Raw genomic sequence first — 21,639 nt, forward strand, 5'->3', positions numbered from 1 at the left:
AACTTATTGTATGTGATCTTGAATACTAATTGATTTATTTTTGTTATTTTTTGTAGGTTGTAGACAGAAATGGATGATGACTAAATGGGAGGATTTTTTATTAAGTATTTGGAACTAAATGGTTTCAGACTTTTGAATTGAGTTAGACACATTTAAACGGTTTATTTTTATCCTAGTGTAATCATAGAGGGCACATCTAAACTCATTTAATCTCTTTTGTTTTATTTATGGTAGCTCTATTTACTGTAGTCTAGATATGATCATCGATCAGCCAGTTTTGACCATCAACCAATGTTTACTCACATTAAAGTTCACAATTATGAGAGGTGGGTCCACAGTTATAGACACGCATTACTCTGTTTTGAAATTTGCACAATACACTTGAGCTCATCCAATTGCAGGGCGGCACACATCAGGAACCTTCGGGTTCTATTTATGAACACAGGATGCATTTTGAAAAGGACAAAGCATTAGCTCGACGATTCCAACCTGTGTTGATTGGTGAGTAAATTTGCATATAAGTCTTAGGCTCCATTTGGTCATCACATCAATCTTTATGAATATAATTTTTTCTCAAACCAAATGGAGCTTAAGCCATTTTTTAACTCCGCCAATGCAACTTCTTGCATTGCAGGTCCCAAGCCCGGGTAAGGGAGGAGGGAAAAGGGCGTTAAGGTGAGTTGTGTAATTATCTTCCATTTTATTTTACATACAACGTTAATACACACAAAATAATCCAAGAGCTAACTCTCTTTTGCATGTTGAGATCAATCCGAGGCCATGACAATGCCAAGAACAACCACCTAGTGACTTCTCTAATGCTCAGTTCTGGTTTCTGGAGCGACTACTTGTTGTCCATGGGCACTAGTGCTATAAGAGGATTACCCAAATGGTAAGAACTACAAAATCCCTTCTTTCTCTTTCCTTTTCTTGAAAGAAAAAGTATTGTACAATGCTTCTAGAGCCTTACATATATTCCCTTCTTCCATTTTAAGGGCCTATTGTTACCACAATCCGAGCTTTGCTGACACCTCATCCAATGAAGGAACTTCAAGTAAAGGTGAGCAGTCCCACCTTTTTATTTTGTGATATATTCTATGGTCCATGTGACATTTCCCCAGCAACATTTATATGTTTTTATACTCCAACAATAAACTACATCGTTGAATTGGATATTATTGCTAAGGTGATGATGATGTTGAATTGGATATTATTGCTGATATGCAAATGCATACGCTGAACATGTGTTGTGTGCATTTTAAGAAGCCCAAATGCAGTAAATTTGGTACTGTATAATTGAACATGTGTTGTGTGCATTTTGAACTCATTTTAAACTTGTTGTGTGCATTTTGAACTAATTTGGCACTTGTTTTTTTTATTTCTTTTAATATTGAATGAATTTTGTACTCTATATTTGAACGTATTTATAGTCTTAGGCTCCATTTGGTCATCACATTAGTATTTATAAAAACATTTTTGTTTGAAAACCAAATGGAGCCTAAGCTCTTTTTTAACTCCGCCAATGCAACTCCTTGCATTGTCGGTCCCAAGCCCGGGTAAAGGAGGAGGGAGAAGGGCTTTAGAATGAATTGTCAACTATGGAGGAGATCTTGAAAATGCAGTGAGTATCTCTGGTTTTATAGTTTTACTTGTACATTCCTATATTGATTACTCCAGCATGACAGTTATGCGCATTCTTTCAGGTGGATGTTGCATGTGGGAGGGTTGGAGCTGCATATTTCAAATTCAAGCATCTGGTACGTCTCTGGTCAAGAATGCACATGTGTAGTTCATTAAACAGTACATTATGTGATATCGTGTGCATGATATCTATGTTGTAATTTCTCTCATGTATTTTGCTTAAAATCCATGTTTATGTATGATTCTCATGCATTGACATGGATTTGAGCTAAAAAAGATCGAAATAGAAAATTTGAGAAAACAGGAGAGATTTTCTTTTATAAAGTAAGTATTTGGGACCAAGTGGTTACGTATTTGCTCCATTAAATTTGCTCGAAATTAATGGAGCAGACCCGGATGTGCGTCGGAGCTATCCGGATGAGCGGGGGTCCCTGGAAGGTGGGAACCGCTGTTATGACCATGATGAAGCTGTCCATTTCCTATGGTCAGCGTTGGATGGTCCTGTCCATTTGGATTGGCCGTGTTTATGTATTTGCTCGAAATTAATGGAGCAGACCCGGATGTGCGTCGGAGCTATTCGGAAGAGCGGGGTTCCCTGGAAAGAGGGAACCGCTATTATGACCATGATGAAGCTGTCCATTTTTTACGGACAGCATTGGAAGGGCCTGGCATTTATGTCGGATGGCCGTATTTATATTTGTATTTGCTTTGCAGGGACCATACCCTTAACCTAAACCAAAACCTAAACTTGAACCTACACCTAATCCTAATCTTAACTCCTTAACCTAAACCAAAACCCAAGACCTAAAACCTTAACCTATAACCCAAAACCTCAACTTTAACTTAAACCTAAACCTAAACCTATAGCCTAAACTCAATTCCCTAAACCTCAACCTAGACCTAAACCTAAACCTATAACCTAAACTCAAATCCCTAAACCTTAACCTATAACCAAACCTAAACTTATACTAAAAACCTAAAACTATTCCAAAATCCCAAACCCTATAACCTAAACCAAAACCTAAACCTAAACCAATAACCTAAACTCAATTCCCTAAACCTCAACCTAGACCTAATCCAAAACCTAAAACCTAAACTCAAATCCAAAAACATTAACCTATAACCTAACCTAAACCTATACTTATAACCTAAAACTATTCCCAAATCCCAAACCCTATAACCTAAACCAAAACCAAAACCTATAACCTAAACCCGAACCCATTCTCAAATCCAAAAACCAAAACCTAAACCAAAACCTAAACCTAAACCAATAACCTAAACTCAATTCCCTAAACCTCAACCTAGACCTAATCCAAAACCTAAAACCTAAACTCAAATCCAAAAACATTAACCTATAACCTAACCTAAACCTATACATATAACCTAAAACTATTCCCAAATCCTAAAACCTATTACCTAAACCTACACCTAAACCTATAACCTAAACTCAATTCTCTTAACCTCAACCTAAACCTAAACCTAAACCCATAACCTAAACTCAATTCCCTAAACCTCAACCAAGACCTAAACCTAAACCTATAGCCTAAACTCAAATCCCAAAACCTTAACCTATAACCTAACCTAAACCTATACTTATAACCTAAAACTATTCCCAAATCCCAAAACCTATTACCTATTACCTAAACCTAAACCTATAACCTAAACTCAATTCCCTAAACCTCAACCAAAACCTAAACCTAAACCTATAACCTAAACTCAATTCCTTAAACCTCAACCTAGACCTAATCCTAAACCTATAAATTCAAAACCCTAAACCTTAACCTATAACCTAACCTAAACCTATACTTATAACCTAAAACTATTCCCAAATCCCAAAACCTATTACCTAAACTCATTCTCAAATCCAAAACCTATAACCTAAACCTGAACCCATTCCCAATTCCCAAGACCTATAACCTAAACTAAAACCAAAACCTATAACCTAAACCCGAACCCATTCTCAAATCCCAAAACCCAAACCGACACCTAAACCTAAACCTAAACCTAAACCTATAACCTAACCTCAACCTAGACCTAAACCTAAACCTATAGCCTAAACTCAAATCCCTAAACCTTAACCTAGACCTAGACCTAAACCTAAACCTATAGCCTAAACTCAAATCCCTAAACCTTAACCTATAACCTAACCTAAACTTATACTTAAAACCTAAAACTATTCGCAAATCCCAAACCCTATAACCAAAACCAAGACCAAAACCTATAACCTAAACCCGAACCCATTCTCAAATCCCAAAACCCAAACCTCAACCTAAACCTAAACCTAAACCAATAACCTAAACACAAGACCCTAAACCTCAACCAAGACTTAATCCTAAACCTATAACCTAAACACAAATCCCCAAACCATAACCGATAACCTAACCTAAACCTATACTTATAACCTAAAACTATTCCAAAATACCAAAACCAATGACCTAAACCTAAACCTAAACCTATAACCTAAACTCAATTCCCTAAACCTCAACCTAAACCTAAACCTAAACCTATAACCTAAACTCAATTCCCTAAACCTCAACCTAGACCTAAACCTAAACCTATAGCCTAAACTCAAATCCCAAAACCTTAACCTATAACCTAACCTAAACCTATACTTATAACCTAAAACTATTCCCAAATCCCAAAACCTATTACCTAAACTCATTCTCAAATCCAAAACCTATAACCTAAACCTGAACCCATTCCCAATTCCCAAGACCTATAACCTAAACTAAAACCAAAACCTATAACCTAAACCCGAACCCATTCTCAAATCCTCAAAACCCAAACCGACACCTAAACCTAAACCTAAACCTAAACCTATAACCTAACCTCAACCTAGACCTAAACCTAAACCTATAGCCTAAACTCAAATCCCTAAACCTTAACCTAGACCTAGACCTAAACCTAAACCTATAGCCTAAACTCAAATCCCTAAACCTTAACCTATAACCTAACCTAAACTTATACTTAAAACCTAAAACTATTCCCAAATCCCAAAACCTATAACCTAAACCAAAACCAAAACCTATAACCTAAACCCGAACCCATTCTCAAATCCCAAAACCCAAACCTCAACCTAAACCTAAACCTAAACCTATAACCTAAACTCAATTCCCTAAACCTCAACCTAGACCTAATCCTAAACCTATAGCCTAAACTCAAATCCCAAAACCTTAACCTATAACCTAACCTAAACCTATACTTATAACCTAAAACTATTCCCAAATCCCAAAACCTATTACCTAAACCTAAACCTAAACCATAACCTATAACCTATACTCAATTCCCTAAACCTCAACCTAAACCTAAACCTAAACCTATAACCTAAACTCAATTCCCTAAACCTCAACCTAGACCTAATCCCAAACCTATAGCCTAAACTCAAATCCCAAAACCATAACCTAAAACCAAACCTAAACCTATACTTATAACCTAAAACTATTCCCAAATCCCAAAACCTATTACCTAAACCTAAACCTAAACCTAAACCTATAACCTAAACTCAATTCCCTAAACCTCAACCTAAACCTAAACCTAAACCTATAACCTAAACTCAATTTCCTAAACCTCAACCTAGACCTAATCCTAAACCTATAGCCTAAACTCAAATCCCTAAACCTTAACCTATAACCTAACCTAAACCTATACTTATAACCTAAAACTATTCCCAAATCCCAAAACATATTACCTAAACCTAAACCTAAACCTAAACCTATAACCTAAACTCAATTCCCTAAACCTCAACCTAAACCTAAACCTAAACCTATAACCTAAACTCAATTTCCTAAACCTCAACCTAGACCTAATCCTAAACCTATAGCTTAAACTCAAATCCCTAAACCTTAACCTATAACCTAACCTAAACCTATACTTATAACCTAAAACTATTCCCAAATCCCAAAACCTATTACCTAAACCCATTCTCAAATCCAAAACCTATAACCTAAACCTGAACCCATTCCCAAATCCCAAGACCTATAACCTAAACCAAAACCAAAACCTATAACCTAAACCCGAACCCATTCTCAAATCCCCAAAACCCAAACCGACACCTAAACCTAAACCTAAACCTAAACCTATAACCTAACCTCAACCTAGACCTAAACCTAAACCTATAGCCTAAACTCAATTCCCTAAACCTCAACCTAGACCTAAACCTAAACCTATAGCCTAAACTCAAATCCCTAAACCTTAACCTATAACCTAACCTAAACCTATACTTATAACCTAAAACTATTCCCAAAACCAAAACCGACACCTAAACCTAAACCTAAACCTAAACCTATAACCTAAACTCAATTCCCTAAACCTCAACCTAGACCTAAACCTAAACCTATAGCCTAAACTCAAATCCCTAAACCTTAACCTACACCTAGACCTAAACCTAAACCTATAGCCTAAACTCAAATCCCTAAACCTTAACCTATAACCTAACCTAAACCTATACTTATAACCTAAAACTATTCCCAAATCCCAAAACCTATTACCTAAACTCATTCTCAAATCCAAAACCTATAACCTAAACCTGAACCCATTCCCAATTCCCAAGACCTATAACCTAAACTAAAACCAAAACCTATAACCTAAACCCGAACCCATTCTCAAATCCCCAAAACCCAAACCGACACCTAAACCTAAACCTAAACCTAAACCTATAACCTAACCTCAACCTAGACCTAAACCTAAACCTATAGCCTAAACTCAAATCCCTAAACCTTAACCTAGACCTAGACCTAAACCTAAACCTATAGCCTAAACTCAAATCCCTAAACCTTAACCTATAACCTAACCTAAACTTATACTTAAAACCTAAAACTATTCCCAAATCCCAAAACCTATAACCTAAACCAAAACCAAAACCTATAACCTAAACCCGAACCCATTCTCAAATCCCAAAACCCAAACCTCAACCTAAACCTAAACCTAAACCTATAACCTAAACTCAATTCCCTAAACCTCAACCTAGACCTAAATCCTAAACCTATAACCTAAACTCAAATCCCAAAACCTTAACCTATAACCTAACCTAAACCTATACTTATAACCTAAAACTATTCCCAAATCCCAAAAACTAAAACCTAAACCAAAACCTAAACCTAAACTTAAAACCTAAATTCAATTCCCTAAACCTCAACCTAAACCTAAACCTAAACCTATAACCTAAACTCAATTCCCTAAACCTCAACCTAGACCTAAACCTAAACCTATAGCCTAAACTCAAATCCCAAAACCTTAACCTATAACCTAACCTAAACCTATACTTATAACCTAAAACTATTCCCAAATCCCAAAACCTATTACCTAAACCCATTCTCAAATCCAAAACCTATAACCTAAACCTGAACCCATTCCCAAATCCCAAGACCTATAACCTAAACCCGAAACCATTCTCAAATCTCCAAAACCCAAACCGACACCTAAACCTAAACCTAAACCTAAACCTATAACCTAACCTCAACCTAGACCTAAACCTAAACCTATAGCCTAAACTCAAATCCCTAAACCTTAACCTAGACCTAGACCTAAACCTAAACCTATAGCCTAAACTCAAATCCCTAAACCTTAACCTATAACCTAACCTAAACTTATACTTAAAACCTAAAACTATTCTCAAATCCCAACACCTAAAACCTAAACCAAAACCAAAACCTATAACCTAAACCCGAACCCATTCTCAAATCCCAAAACCCAAACCTCAACCTAAACCTAAACCTAAACCTATAACCTAAACTCAATTCCCTAAACCTCAACCTAGACCTAATCCTAAACCTATAACCTAAACTCAAATCCCAAAACCTTAACCTATAACCTAACCTAAACCTATACTTATAACCTAAAACTATTCCCAAATCCCAAAACCTATTACCTAAACCTAAACCTAAACCTAAACCTATAACCTAAACTCAATTCCCTAAACCTCAACCTAAACCTAAACCTAAACCTAAACCTATAACCTAAACTCAATTCCCTAAACCTCAACCTAGACCTAAACCTAAACCTATAGCCTAAACTTAAATCCCAAAACCTTAACCTATAACCTAACCTAAACCTATAGTTATAACCTAAAACTATTCCCAAATCCCAAAAAATATTACCTAAACCTAAACCTAAACCTAAACCTATAACCTAAACTCAATTCCCTAAACCTCAACCTAAACCTAAACCTAAACCTATAACCTAAACTCAATTCCCTAAACCTCAACCTAGACCTAATCCTAAACCTAAAGCCTAAACTCAAATCCCTAAACCTTAACCTATAACCTAACCTAAACCTATACTTATAACCTAAAACTATTTCCAAATCCCAAAACCTATTACCTAAACTCATTCTCAAATCCAAAACCTATAACCTAAACCTGAACCCATTCCCAAATCCTAAGACCTATAACCTAAACCAAAACCAAAACCTATAACCTAAACCCGAACCCATTCTCAAATCCCCAAAACCCAAACCGACACCTAAACCTAAACCTAAACCTAAACCTATAACCTAACCTCAACCTAGACCTAAACCTAAACCTATAGCCTAAACTCAATTCCCTAAACCTCAACCTAGACCTAAACCTAAACCTATAGCCTAAACTCAAATCCCTAAACCTTAACCTATAACCTAACCTAAACCTATACTTATAACCTAAAACTATTCCCAAAACCTAAACCGACACCTAAACCTAAACCTAAACCTAAACCTATAACCTAAACTCAATTCCCTAAACCTCAACCTAGACCTAAACCTAAACCTATAGCCTAAACTCAAATCCCTAAACCTTAACCATGACCTAGACCTATACCTAAACCTAAAGCCTAAACTCAAATCCCTAAACCTTAACCTATAACTTAACCTAAACCTATACTTATAACCTAAAACTATTCCCAAATCCCAAAACCTATTACCTAAACTCATTCTCAAATCCAAAACCTATAACCTAAACCTGAACCCATTCCCAATTCCCAAGACCTATAACCTAAACTAAAACCAAAACCTATAACCTAAACCCGAACCCATTCTCAAATCCCCAAAACCCAAACCGACACCTAAACCTAAACCTAAACCTAAACCTATAACCTAACCTCAACCTAGACCTAAACCTAAACCTATAGCCTAAACTCAAATCCCTAAACCTTAACCTAGACCTAGACCTAAACCTAAACCTATAGCCTAAACTCAAATCCCTAAACCTTAACCTATAACCTAACCTAAACTTATACTTAAAACCTAAAACTATTCCCAAATCCCAAAACCTATAACCTAAACCAAAACCAAAACCTATAACCTAAACCCGAACCCATTCTCAAATCCCAAAACCCAAACCTCAACCTAAACCTAAACCTAAACCTATAACCTAAACTCAATTCCCTAAACCTCAACCTAGACCTAAATCCTAAACCTATAACCTAAACTCAAATCCCAAAACCTTAACCTATAACCTAACCTAAACCTATACTTATAACCTAAAACTATTCCCAAATCCCAAAAACTATTACCTAAACCTAAACCTAAACCTAAACCTATAACCTAAACTCAATTCCCTAAACCTCAACCTAAACCTAAACCTAAACCTATAACCTAAACTCAATTCCCTAAACCTCAACCTAGACCTAATCCTAAACCTATAACCTAAACTCAAATCCCAAAACCTTAACCTATAACCTAACCTAAACCTATACTTATAACCTAAAACTATTCCCAAAACCTAAACCGACACCTAAACCTAAACCTAAACCTAAACCTATAACCTAAACTCAATTCCCTAAACCTCAACCTAGACCTAAACCTAAACCTATAGCCTAAACTCAATTCCCTAAACCTTAACCTATAACCTAACCTAAACCTATACTTATAACCTAAAACTATTCCCAAAACCCAAACCGACACCTAAACCTAAACCTAAACCTAAACCTATAACGTAAACTCAAATCCCTAAACCTTAACCTAGACCTAAACCTAAACCTATAGCCTAAACTCAAATCCCTAAACCTTAACATATAACCTAACCTAAACTTATACTTAAAACCTAAAACTATTCCCAAATCTCCAAACCTATAAACTAAACCAAAACCAAAACCTATAACCTAAACCCGAACCCATTCTCAAATCCCAAAACCCAAACCTCAACCTAAGCCCAAACCTAAACCTATAACCTAAACTCAATTCCCTAAACCTCAACCTAGACCTAATCCTAAACCTATAACCTAAACTCAAAACCCAAAACCTTAACCTATAACCTAACCTAAACCTATACTTATAACCTAAAACTATTCCCAAATCCCAAAACCTATTACCTAAACCTAAACCTAAACCTAAACCTATAACCTAAACTCAATTCCCTAAACCTCAACCTAAACTTAAACCTAAACCTATAACCTAAACTCAATTCCCTAAACCTCAACCTAGACCTAATCCTAAACCTATAGCCTAAACTCAAATCCCTAAACCTTAACCTATAACCTAACCTAAACCTATACTTATAACCTAAAACTATTCCCAAATCCCAAAACCTATTACCTAAACCCATTCTCAAATCTAAAACCTATAACCTAAACCTGAACCCATTCCAAAATCCCAAGACCTATAACCTAAACCAAAACCAAAACCTATAACCTAAACCCGTACCCATTCTCAAATCCCCAAAACCCAAACCGACACCTAAACCTAAACCTAAACCTAAACCTATAACCTAACCTCAACCTAGACCTAAACCTAAACCTATAGCCTAAGCTCAAATCCCTAAACCTTAACCTAGACCTAGACCTAAACCTAAACCTATTGCCTAAACTCAAATCCCAAAACCTTAACCTATAACCTAACCTAAACCTATACTTATAACCTAAAACTATTCGCAAATCCCAAAACCTATTACCTAAACCTAAACCTAAACCTAAACCAAAACCAAAACCAAAACCTATAACCTAGACGTGAACTCATTCTCAAATCCCAAAACCTTTAACCTAAACCTAAACCTTAACATAAACCTATAACCTATAACCTAAATCAAAACCTATAACCTAAACCAAAACCATAACCTATAACCTAAACTCGAACCCATTCTCAAATTCAAAAACCTATAACCTAAACCCAAACCTATAACCAAAACCAAAACCAAAACCTATAACCTAAACCCGAACCCATTCTCAAATCCCAAAACCTATAACCTAAACCGAAACCGTAACCTAATCCTATAACCTAAACTCAAATCCCAAAACCTTAACCTATAACCTAACCTAAACCTATACTTATAACCTAAAACTATTCCCAAATCCCAAAATCTATTACCTAAACCTAACCTCTCCCTAAACCTATAACCTAAACTTAATTCCCTAAACCTAAACCTACACCTAATCCTAATCTCAACTCCCTAACCTAAACATAAACCTAAACTTGAAAATCTAAACTTAAACCCAATCCTGAACTTGAACCCAATTTCCTAAACCTAAACCATAACCCATTCTCAAATCCAAAAACCTATAACCTAAACCTAAACCAAAACCAAAACTTATAACCTAAACCCGAACCCATTCTCAAATTCCAAAACCTATAACCTAAACCCGAACCCATTCTCAAATCCCAAAACCCAAACATAAACCTAAACCTAAACATAAAACCTAAACCTAAACCTATAACATAAACTCAAATCCCTAAACCTAAACCTAAACCTAAACCTAATCCTATAACCTAAACTGAAATCCCTAAACCTTAACCTATAACCTAACATAAACTTATACTTATAACCTAAAACTATTCCCAAATCCCAAAACCTATTACCTAAACTCAATTCCGTAAACCTCAACCTAGACCTAAACCTAAACCTAAACCTATAGCCTAAACTCAAATCTCTAAACCTTAACCTATAACCTAACCTAAACCTATACTTATAACCTAAAACTATTCCCAAATCCCAAAACCTATTACCTAAACCTAACCTTTCCCTAAACCATAACCCATTCTCAATTCCCTAAAGCTATAACCTATAACCTAAACCTAAACCTAAACATAAACCTAACCTAAACTTATAACCTTTCCTAAAACCTTTAACTTAAACCTAAACTTAAAACCTAAATGTATTCTCAAATTCTTAAACCCAAACCTACACCTAATCCTAATCTCAACTCCCTAACCTAAACCTAAACTTGAAAGCCCAAACCTAAACCCGATCCCGAACCCGAACCCGATTTCCTAAACCTAAACCTTAACCTGTAATCAAGTTCCCAAAAGCTATAACCTATAACCTAAACCTTAACCTAAACCTAAACCAAAACCTATAACCTAAACCTTAACCTATAACCTAAACTTAATTATAACCTATAGCCTAACCTTAACCTAAACCTAAACCAAACCTAAACCTATAATCATATGGTGAGACCATTTCTTTTGTGTCAATTTCATTCCTCTTTGAGTTTTTTTTTAATTCATTAAGAAAAAAAAGTGGTTATACGTGATGCACTTCTTTCACTGTCTTTCTTTTCTCTAATGGGCATTCTAATTTATGAATGACATGACTGTTTGTAGGATGATGGAATATACGAAGCTGCTGAAATTCGGTGAAGTCGAGCACATTTCTCTAATGAAGCCAAAGATTTGTATTTTCAGCATTATTGTATTTGTAACTGTAATTGATTGTAATTGTAATTAATTGAATGAAGGATTGTAATTGTAATTGAATGAATGAAGGATTGTAATTGTAATTGAATGAATGAATGATTGTACAGGTGGTATTTGAATGAACAGGTGGTAATTGAATGAACAGGTGGTATTTGAATGAACAGGTGATTTAATTTTTCAATGTACAAAATAGCTACGGATATTGACCGTGATTTAATTTTTCAATGTACAAAATAGCTATGGATACTGACCGTAGCCACTAGTCAGACAGGTGTAGCCTTTTTAATTTTGGAATATTGCTACGGACTTTCAGCTACAAATAATATCCGTAGCTGTTTGAAGTTTTTGCTACAGATATAATTGCTATGGCATATAGCTACGGATTTAATCTGTAGCCAATAATCAGATAGGTGTAGCCTTTTAAATTTTGGCCTATTGCTACGGACTTTCAGCTACAAATAATATCTATAGCTGTTTAATTTTTTTGCTACAAGGGAAAAGGCTACGGATTTAATCCGTAGCCATAGACCTATAGCTACGGATTAAATCCGTAGCCATAGGTTCCAGACCTATCGTTATGGCACCTACGACGACGGTCGTGTTACGGACTAGCTACGGACTTAATCCGTAGCCTTAGGTCTAAGGCTACGGATTAAATCCGTAGCCTTTGCCCGTTTTTTTGGTAGTGATTTAGTATTATTTCTCCACCTAGGATACACATTGTACGTGAATATGTGGTGGAGTAGGTGGAAGTCTTTATGGGGAAATTTGAACAAGGATAATCAGGGTCGGCCTGAGCTACCCGAATTGGTTAACAAGGCCTCGGAAGGAGGATACCACGTCAAGTATGAACCGACCCCCGGGTTACGACAGTAGGTTAGCTAAGACGAGCTCTCCACTAATGAATCACGACTCCGAACTACAGTCCTGATTGGCTGTTCCAAACCCTCGTCCTCATCCGAAGAAGGATGGCTAAGTTGAGCTCTGACCTTCATCCTCAGTATCATTCATCGAACTCCGACATCAGTGATCTATTGACAAACTTCGACTACTAGTGCTCGGCCTAGGGTCCACACAGCTTGAGGCCGAGCCCGGGTGAGGATACTCTTTATGCCCAGACTGAGGCTGAGCCTGGGTAAGGATACTTCGTGTGTCGAGCCTGAAAATTAACCCAAATATGGACGTGACCGAAGATCTCGCCCAAGGATACGCGCCCTTAAGACATGATACGCCGCACGACCGAAAGATTAGGGATAATATCTCCACGATTACAATATCTTACTGATTGAGCAAATATGCTGAGATTAACAGACATGGATCATTCAACCCACAGGTACAAATACCATGGGACCCCATTGCTACAGGTACGCAATATCTCGCACCCTCTCCCTACATTCAACTTAGACCCAGATTCCTTAGCCTGACTTAGGCATTGGAGGGTCCCCGGATGAGCCAGGTTCTCCTGTGCTCATCCTTCTGTGCAGGACCAGGGTTCGTTGAAGGTTAGCGGCATTGAGTGGAGGGTGGTCCAGATTTTGACCTCAACAAGTATTGTCTATTACACTGTTTCAATCATGTACTCCAACTTAATTAGGGATGGAGTTGAGTGTTCGGACCTGGTCATAACAGGGGATGATGCATTCGGTGGTTTGGATAGATTTCACATTTACATGATGGATGGATTTCACGTTAACATGGCGGAGGGCCCACCAGATTCCTCACACCTTTGCTCGGATGCGGATTTCCTGCAAAAGCCTTTCGCAAGAAGTTTCTTGCGCTGTAAACTTAAGTGGGGCCTACCGCGATGTTTGTCAGGAATTAGCTCCGTCCATCCGTTATTTGAGCTCATTTTAGGAGAGTAGATCAAAATTGAGAAGGATTAAGGACTCAAGTGGGCCGTGCTAAAGGAAAAGGTGGTTCGGGAAATTCCTACCATTGAAACCTCCCTGGATTCGACTTTGATGTTTGCATTCCATCCATACCATTCATAACTCATTCCTATTGGGATGAACTGAAAACACAAATATTAGGATGATTCAAAACTTCTGTTGGCCCACGAATATTTCAACTGTGGAAGTTCAATTATCACGTTTTTGTCCCACTTGAGTATTGGATACTGTTCATTTTTGACCTCATGTCCTAAAATGAACTCACAAAGTAGATGAACGGAGATGATTTCTCACAAACATCACAGTGGGCGGATTGTCTACTCTCCTGCCAGCATCCAATGGACCCTTTCGTGTTTTTTTATCCATTCCAAGGCTTTACGGTCTTTGTCAATCAGCATGACGATGAGCCTCTTGTGGTGACATCACAAAGTTCTCAGAAGATTGTGTTTTCTTATCTACTCCTGTATCAGCCAATCTTCCAGATATAAATTTAGGGCATGAGCCAAAGAATTAGTCAGATCCAAACCTTAAAAAACAATGGAGAGAGTGACGCCCACCATTAAAAATTTCTAAGGGCCACAAAAGTTTTCGATCAAGCTGAAATTTATGTTTTCTCGTCTTTCATGTCTTTCTTAAATTATGACCACGTTGGATCTCAAATAAACATTATAGTGAACCTTAGGAAGGTTTCAACGGTGGGCATCACTCTTCGCATTGTTTTCTGTGGTGGGGTCCACTCCATATTCGGATTTGACCCATTCTTTGTATCATGCCCTAAAATGATCTCTCCAAATGAATGTATGGTGTGGATACAACAAATACATCATGGTGAGTCCCACATAACTTGGTGATGTCACTTTAGTGGCTGGCGAGTCTCACTACTCAACCTCTTAGTATCTAATCTGCGTCCTATAATACCTTCGGACGCGGATTTACTGCAAAAGCTTTTCGCATAAAGTTCCTGCGCGCTTGAAACCTATGTGGGCTAGAGTAATGTTTGTGAGAAATCTACTCTGTACATACATTTTGTAAACTCATTTTAGGACATGAGACTAAAAGTGAGAAGTATCGAAGACTTAGGTGAGCCGCATAAGGAAAAGGTGGGTAGGGAAATTCCTACCATTGAAACCTCCCAGTAGTTGACAGTGATATTTAAATACCATCCATACTGTTAATAACGTCATTACTACTGGGATGAACTGAGAACACAAATATTACCCAGATTCAAAATTTATGTGGCCCCGCGAAAATTTCAACCGTGGACGTTCAATCGTTACGTTTTCGGCCCACTTGGGTTTTGGATCCAAATCATTTTTGGCTTGATATTCTAAAATGATCTCACCAAACGGATGGGCGGGGTGGATTTCTCACGAACATAACAGTGGGCCCCACCTAGATTTCCAGTGCAGGAAGTTCATGGGAAAAGCTTTTGCAGGAAATCCGCGTCCCGAGTCCCCAACCCACCTTAGTGAGAAATTTCCTACTGTATGACCCATATATGGCCCATGAACCTTTTTAAGCCCACTTGCTTTTAGCTCCAAGAATAAGCCCCAGTTGTACGAATGCACATTTATTGGACCAAAATGCCCCTACTTTTTTAGGAAATGTGATTTTTGAAAGCTGGGGTTCCTTATGGCTACGGATTATAACCGTATCCATAATCGTAGTGTTGTGACAATATGTGCACTTTTTTATTTTTTTAACATGGAGAACTTTATTATACATACATTTTTCTCTAGTACATATTTATATAAATATGTATATATAAGCATATAAATTTCTCTCTCTCTCTCTCTTTTCATTTCTTTCTTTATTCATTTAATAAGAATATCTTCTAAACCAAAATTAGTTACTTGACGTAGCATATATGATTTTGGGGTAGGAGAAGCTACTTTAGCCAACCAACCTAGTTATTTTCCAAGATTTCATCAGGTCAATGGTCAAAAATTCATTTCATTCACTTCGCGGTCAATTTTATTCACTTCGCGGTCAATTTCATTCACTTTGCGGTCAATTTCAATCAGTTCGCAGTCAATTTCATTAACTTCGATGTCAATTTCATTCACTTCGTGATCAATTTCAATCACTTCATAGTCAATTCCCTTCATTTCATGGTCAATTCCATGCATTTCACGATAAATTCTGGCGATTCACCTTCACTTCATGGTCAATTCAATTCATTTCACGGTCAATTCCCTTCACTTTACGGTCAATTCAATTCATTCACAGTCAATTTCCTTCACTTCACGGTCAATTCCATGCATTTCACGGTCAATTTCGGCGATTTCCCTTCACTTCACGGTCAATTCAATTCATTTCACGGTCAATTCCCTTCACTTCACGGTCAATTCAATTCATGTCACAGTTAATTCCCTTCATTTCACGGTCAATTCTATGCATTTCACGGTCAATTCTGGTGATTGCCCTTCACTTCATGGTCAATTCAATTCATTTCACGGTCAATTCCCTTCACTTCATGGTCAATTCCGTGCATCTCACGGTCAATTCACTTCACTTCACGGTCAATTCCATGCATTTCATGGTCAATTCTGGCAATTCCCCTTCAATTCATAGTCAATTTCATGCATTTCACGGTTAATTCCCTTTACTTCACGGTCAATTCCATGCATTTCACGGTCAATTCCCCACTTCACGGTCAATTCCATGCATTTCACGATCAATTCCCTTCACTTCATGGTCATTTTCATTCATTTTACTGTCAATTCCGACGATTCCCCTTCACTTCACGGTCAATTCTCTTCACTTCACGGTCAATTCTCTTCACTTCACGGTCAATTCCATTCATTTCACGGTCAATTCTCTTCACTTCACGATTAATTCCATGCATTTCACGGTCATTTCCCTTCACTTCACGGTCATTTCCATGCACTTCACGGTCATTTCCCTTCACTTCACGGTCATTTCCATGCATTTCACGGTCAATTCCAACGATTCCGCTTCACTTCACGGTCAATTCAATGCATTTCACAGTCAATTCCATGCATTTCATGGTCAATTCCCTTCACTTCATGGTCAATTCCATGCATTTCATGGTCAATTCCCTTCACTTCACGGTCAATTCCGTGCATTTCACGGTCAATTCCCTTCATTTCATGATCAGTTCCAAGCATTTCACGATCAATTGCAACGATTCCCCTTCACTTCACAATCAAATCAATTCATTTCACGGTCAATCCCCTTCACTTCATGGTCAATTCCATGCATTTCATGGTCAATTCCCTTCACTTCATGGTCATTTCCATTCATTTCACGGTCAATTCCATGCACTTCACGGTCAATTCCATGCATTTCACGGTCAATCCTGATGATTTCGTTTTGATTTACGGTCATTTCCATGCATTTCACGGTCAATCCCCTTCACTTCACAGTCATTTTCATGCATTGCACGATCAATCCCCTTCACTTCAATGTCAACTCCATGCATTTTACAGTCAATTCCGGCGATTCCCCTTCACTTCACGGTCAATTCTATGCATTTCACGATCAATTCCCTTCACTTCAGGGTCATTTCATTCATTTCACGGTCAATTCGCTTCACTTGACGGTCAAATCTATGCATTTTACGGTCAATTCCCTTCACTTCATGGTTATTTCCATTCATTTCACGGCCAATTCCTCTTCCCTTCACTGTCAATTCCATGCATTTCATGGATACTTGGATTTAATAATTTAAAACAAGATAGTTATATATTTCAAGACCTAAAGGTCCATTTTAAAACAAGACAGTAAATTCCATACATTTCAAACCTCTTAACAGTGACTGTGCATATAACACTTTTAACATAAAACATAAGACTAGGATGAATCTTGATTTTGTATTCCCAATGGTTCCGTAGCTAGTGCCCTTCGGACAGCTCTCCACCAACCACCAACGACTCATCTTCACGGTCCTTAATAAGCCCAAGAGTTTCATCATTAACACACTGTGCCAGGACTGCAAAGGTAAGACAATTATTGTCAACAAGACTTAAGTAATTGGAATGAAGCATCAAAGGCAAAGAATGGAGAATCATGGACTTACTAATTCCTTATCCCTCTTGCTCAAGCAGCACCTGTGTAGAAACCGCAAAGCTACTCAAGACGGTCTCCACAAGTTTGCAACACCAACCGTTGTGCACAAGACCATGACTAGGACGCTAGAGAACACGAGTAGAGTAGGAAATAACTCGTATTGCTCTATGAAAGAGCTGCTAGAATTCAGAAGTCTCAAATGAGTAGAACTCACCTATATAGGCCTTGGAACATTCTAGATATCTTATATGGCTTGGATTATACCATTTAACATTCATTGGACAGTACAGGAATCCTCTAAACTTTCTCAATTATACTAAAGTCTAGCTGCCAAAACTTCTTAGACAACTCTAGAATCCTAGAGATCTCTACATTACCTTACAAAGGTCTAACTTACAACTAAACCTCACTCTACCCTGCCACATGCAAGCCTTCTGCTGTTTAAATTAGAGCCAGAAATGGTTAAGCTTGTGACACGAGGGCATATAGGATTCAGCATCAATATATCATGCCTCCCAAGTAGAGAAGACGTGACAGATCAGATGGCCTGATATTTAGCCCAGTACTATCACCAGTTTGGGTGGGGTTTGAGAGTTGTGTGGAAGTAGAGTGGACCCGGTCAGAGTCGACCAGACCGGGTCAGTGGGACAGCAAGTCGGTGTCGACCGGGTCAGCTGGCTAGTTTTTTTTTTCCTTTGTAATTTCCACTGCCTTTTGTGGGTCCCATTATGAGGTATATGTTATATCCAAACCGTCCATCTATTTGGCGAACTCGTATTAAGGGTTGAGACTAAAAATAAGACAGACCCAGCTATCAAGTGAACCACACTGTAAAAGGCAGTAGAGGATTGAACGACTACCATTGAAACCCTTTTAGCGGTCACAGAAGTTTTGGATCATTATGAAATTTGTTTTTCCTCTTCATTCAGGTTTTTGTGACCTTATGAATATTTTTGATGGAAAATAAATGTTATGATGGGCCCTATCAAATTTTTAACGGTGCTCTTTGTGGTGTGATCCAGTTGATCTTTGGATGTGATTTTTTTTTTTTTGATAATGCTCCGTAATGATCTCAAAATATGGTTGAATGTTGTGGATATAATAAATAAATGTGGGGCCCATGTAACTTTGATCTCTTTTGAACCGTTGGTACAACTCGGAGATGGAGGTGCGTCAGCGCTCGTCTTCGAGCACCAGCCGATCCGCTTCCGGAAGGAAAAGCAGGGGCATTTTCGACCTGAGAAAAGATGTCCGATACAGGTGGGGGGTTTAAAAAGGTTCCTGGGCCATATATGGGTCGTACAGTAAAATTTCTCCACCTTAGCTTATTGAAAAGAGTCGGGAGGCATCGGAATGTAAATTCTACAATTGGTAGTTTCTTGCAAAATTCCATTGCAGCGGTAGATATCAGTCAACACCAGAAAAAATAGAAAACAGTGATTAAAATGCCCATATAAAACAGGAGTAGCTCCAATGTTATTTGACTAGTTTCGAGAGTCTGTAATGTAGCCGTTAGACTTCCTCCACAGGTGAAGGCTAGTTCGTGCCGTACCTGTTCTTATGGGTAGCAGTAATAGGGTAGATAAAGAAGAAGTAGAAGCCAATTAAGGTGGTGGACACCGCCGTTATCCAAACCAACAAATCTAAGGCCAACGGAATAGTCGAAACCCGATAAGCGAATAGAACATGGATCACCGTCAAGAGAGTCCAAATAGGAATCTTCAGTCTCTCCCTCTCCGATCCCTCTGGCAATCGATCATATATGTTTATGCACAAAAACAACAACATTACTGATACGTAGATAGAGAGAATGAAAGCGACAGCCAATATATCGTGTTGGGCCCGGTTAACAGCAATTACGGTATTGAAGGTGAGGAAGAAAGTAGCAAAGATGGTCGCGTAGGGCATTTCGTTGCTTTCGGGGCTGGACGAGATGTGCGCTTCGGCCTTTTGGTTCCGTTTGGAATCCATGTGGGATTAGATAGACGTTGGGAAGGCAATATGGGGAGAGAGAGAGAGAGAGAGAGAGAGAGAGAGAGAGAGAGAGAGAGAGAGAGAGAGAGAGAGATTGTTGGTGTTGCAATTGCTGCAATCCTCATCTATTTATTTGCATTCTTCTCCACGGAAAAAATCGTTTGTAGTAACCTCTTTGCACTGGTAAGGGAAAACCAAGTCCTTCGGCCCTGGGTTTGGTAAAGGTGATGCGGATTGTCCACGCAAACTCGTTTGCAGCAGCTTCTTGGGGAAGCTAGATGGGTCCCACCTGAGAAAGTAGATTCAAAGTTTAAGTGGGCCGCACGTTGGAAAATGCCTACCGCGGAAATCTTTCCGGAGTCTAATATTCCATCCGTACCGTTCTTAAGTTCAATCCTATTAAGATGAACAAAAGATGCAAAAAATATTACCGGGATTGAAAACTTATGTGGCTCCACAAATATTTCAACAGTGGACATTCAATACTTACAATTTTCTATCTTGTGGGTCACTTTAGTTTTGAATTTGCCTCGTTGAGCCCATGTCCTAATAGATCAGGCAAAATGCATGGACTGGGTGGATTTCCCACAAACAACACCATGGCTCCACTTAACCACTGGTAGCGGTAAAGCCTATTTGAGAGTTTAGATTTGGAGAATCTACGTCACAACTATATTAGAATCAAGGTGATTTCCAATATTCATTTGTGTTTGGTTAAAATGTTATGGAATTAAAAATTTTCATTTATGAATTCTTTAGTCCATAAAAGGACTTAGATTTGATTAACTAAATAAGCTTTCATATCCTAAATTACTGTATTTATATGATATTTTATAGGATGATTGTAATAAGATTATTAAAATATATGCTTTGGCTAAATAAGAGGAAATTCCAAGCCTTAGGTGGGCCAAAAATGCAAAGATCACAAACAAGTGACTCATTGACATTTTCTTACCATCCATTATATGTCTAGTGTATAGATGGTTTAAATCTTTTTATTGATGTGATTTTAGTGTTGTAGCCAATAATTAAATTATTTTAGGTATCAAGCATGTCACGTGTTTAGTGAATTAGTTGCCTAAAGACACTTCTGTTAGGTGTGCAACTCTCCTACCCTCAAAGTGAGACAAAATTAAAAGCAAATTCCTTTAAATTACACACTAATCTCAATATTTGGTTGGGTGTTTTCCCTTTATACTTCCAAATTACCAAATACATAAAAAGCAACCATTAATTTGAATTTGAAATACACCCATTTTAAATCTAAGGTGTTATAAGTTACCCAGCAATCTTTATGGATGGGATGCAGATTGCCTAATAAGATCAGACGGTGATCTGTGGACCCACTTCATTATGGTTTTATTTTTTTTATTTTTTTAATTTTTGTAATAAATCCAAGCTGTCCATCAATTTTCAGGTTATTTTAGGACAATTCCAAAACTAAGACATCCAACCACACCATAAGAAACAAATAAACATTTAACATTAAAATTTTCATGGGCC

At 37.7% G+C, this 21,639-nt stretch overlaps 1 long non-coding RNA gene across 1 annotated transcript; it reads left to right on the plus strand.

The window, feature by feature from the left end:
• Positions 1-298: 298 nt before the first annotated feature.
• LOC131236172 (uncharacterized) lies at positions 299-893 on the plus strand. Its single transcript, XR_009166598.1, has 3 exons — positions 299-501; positions 635-675; positions 767-893. It is a non-coding gene; the product is annotated as an uncharacterized LOC131236172 (long non-coding RNA).
• The last annotated feature ends 20,746 nt before the right edge of the window (positions 894-21,639 follow it).

This window comes from Magnolia sinica, unplaced genomic scaffold (genome assembly GCF_029962835.1).
Source record: "Magnolia sinica isolate HGM2019 unplaced genomic scaffold, MsV1 ctg256, whole genome shotgun sequence".
In the NCBI taxonomy this organism is placed as follows: domain Eukaryota; kingdom Viridiplantae; phylum Streptophyta; class Magnoliopsida; order Magnoliales; family Magnoliaceae; genus Magnolia; species Magnolia sinica.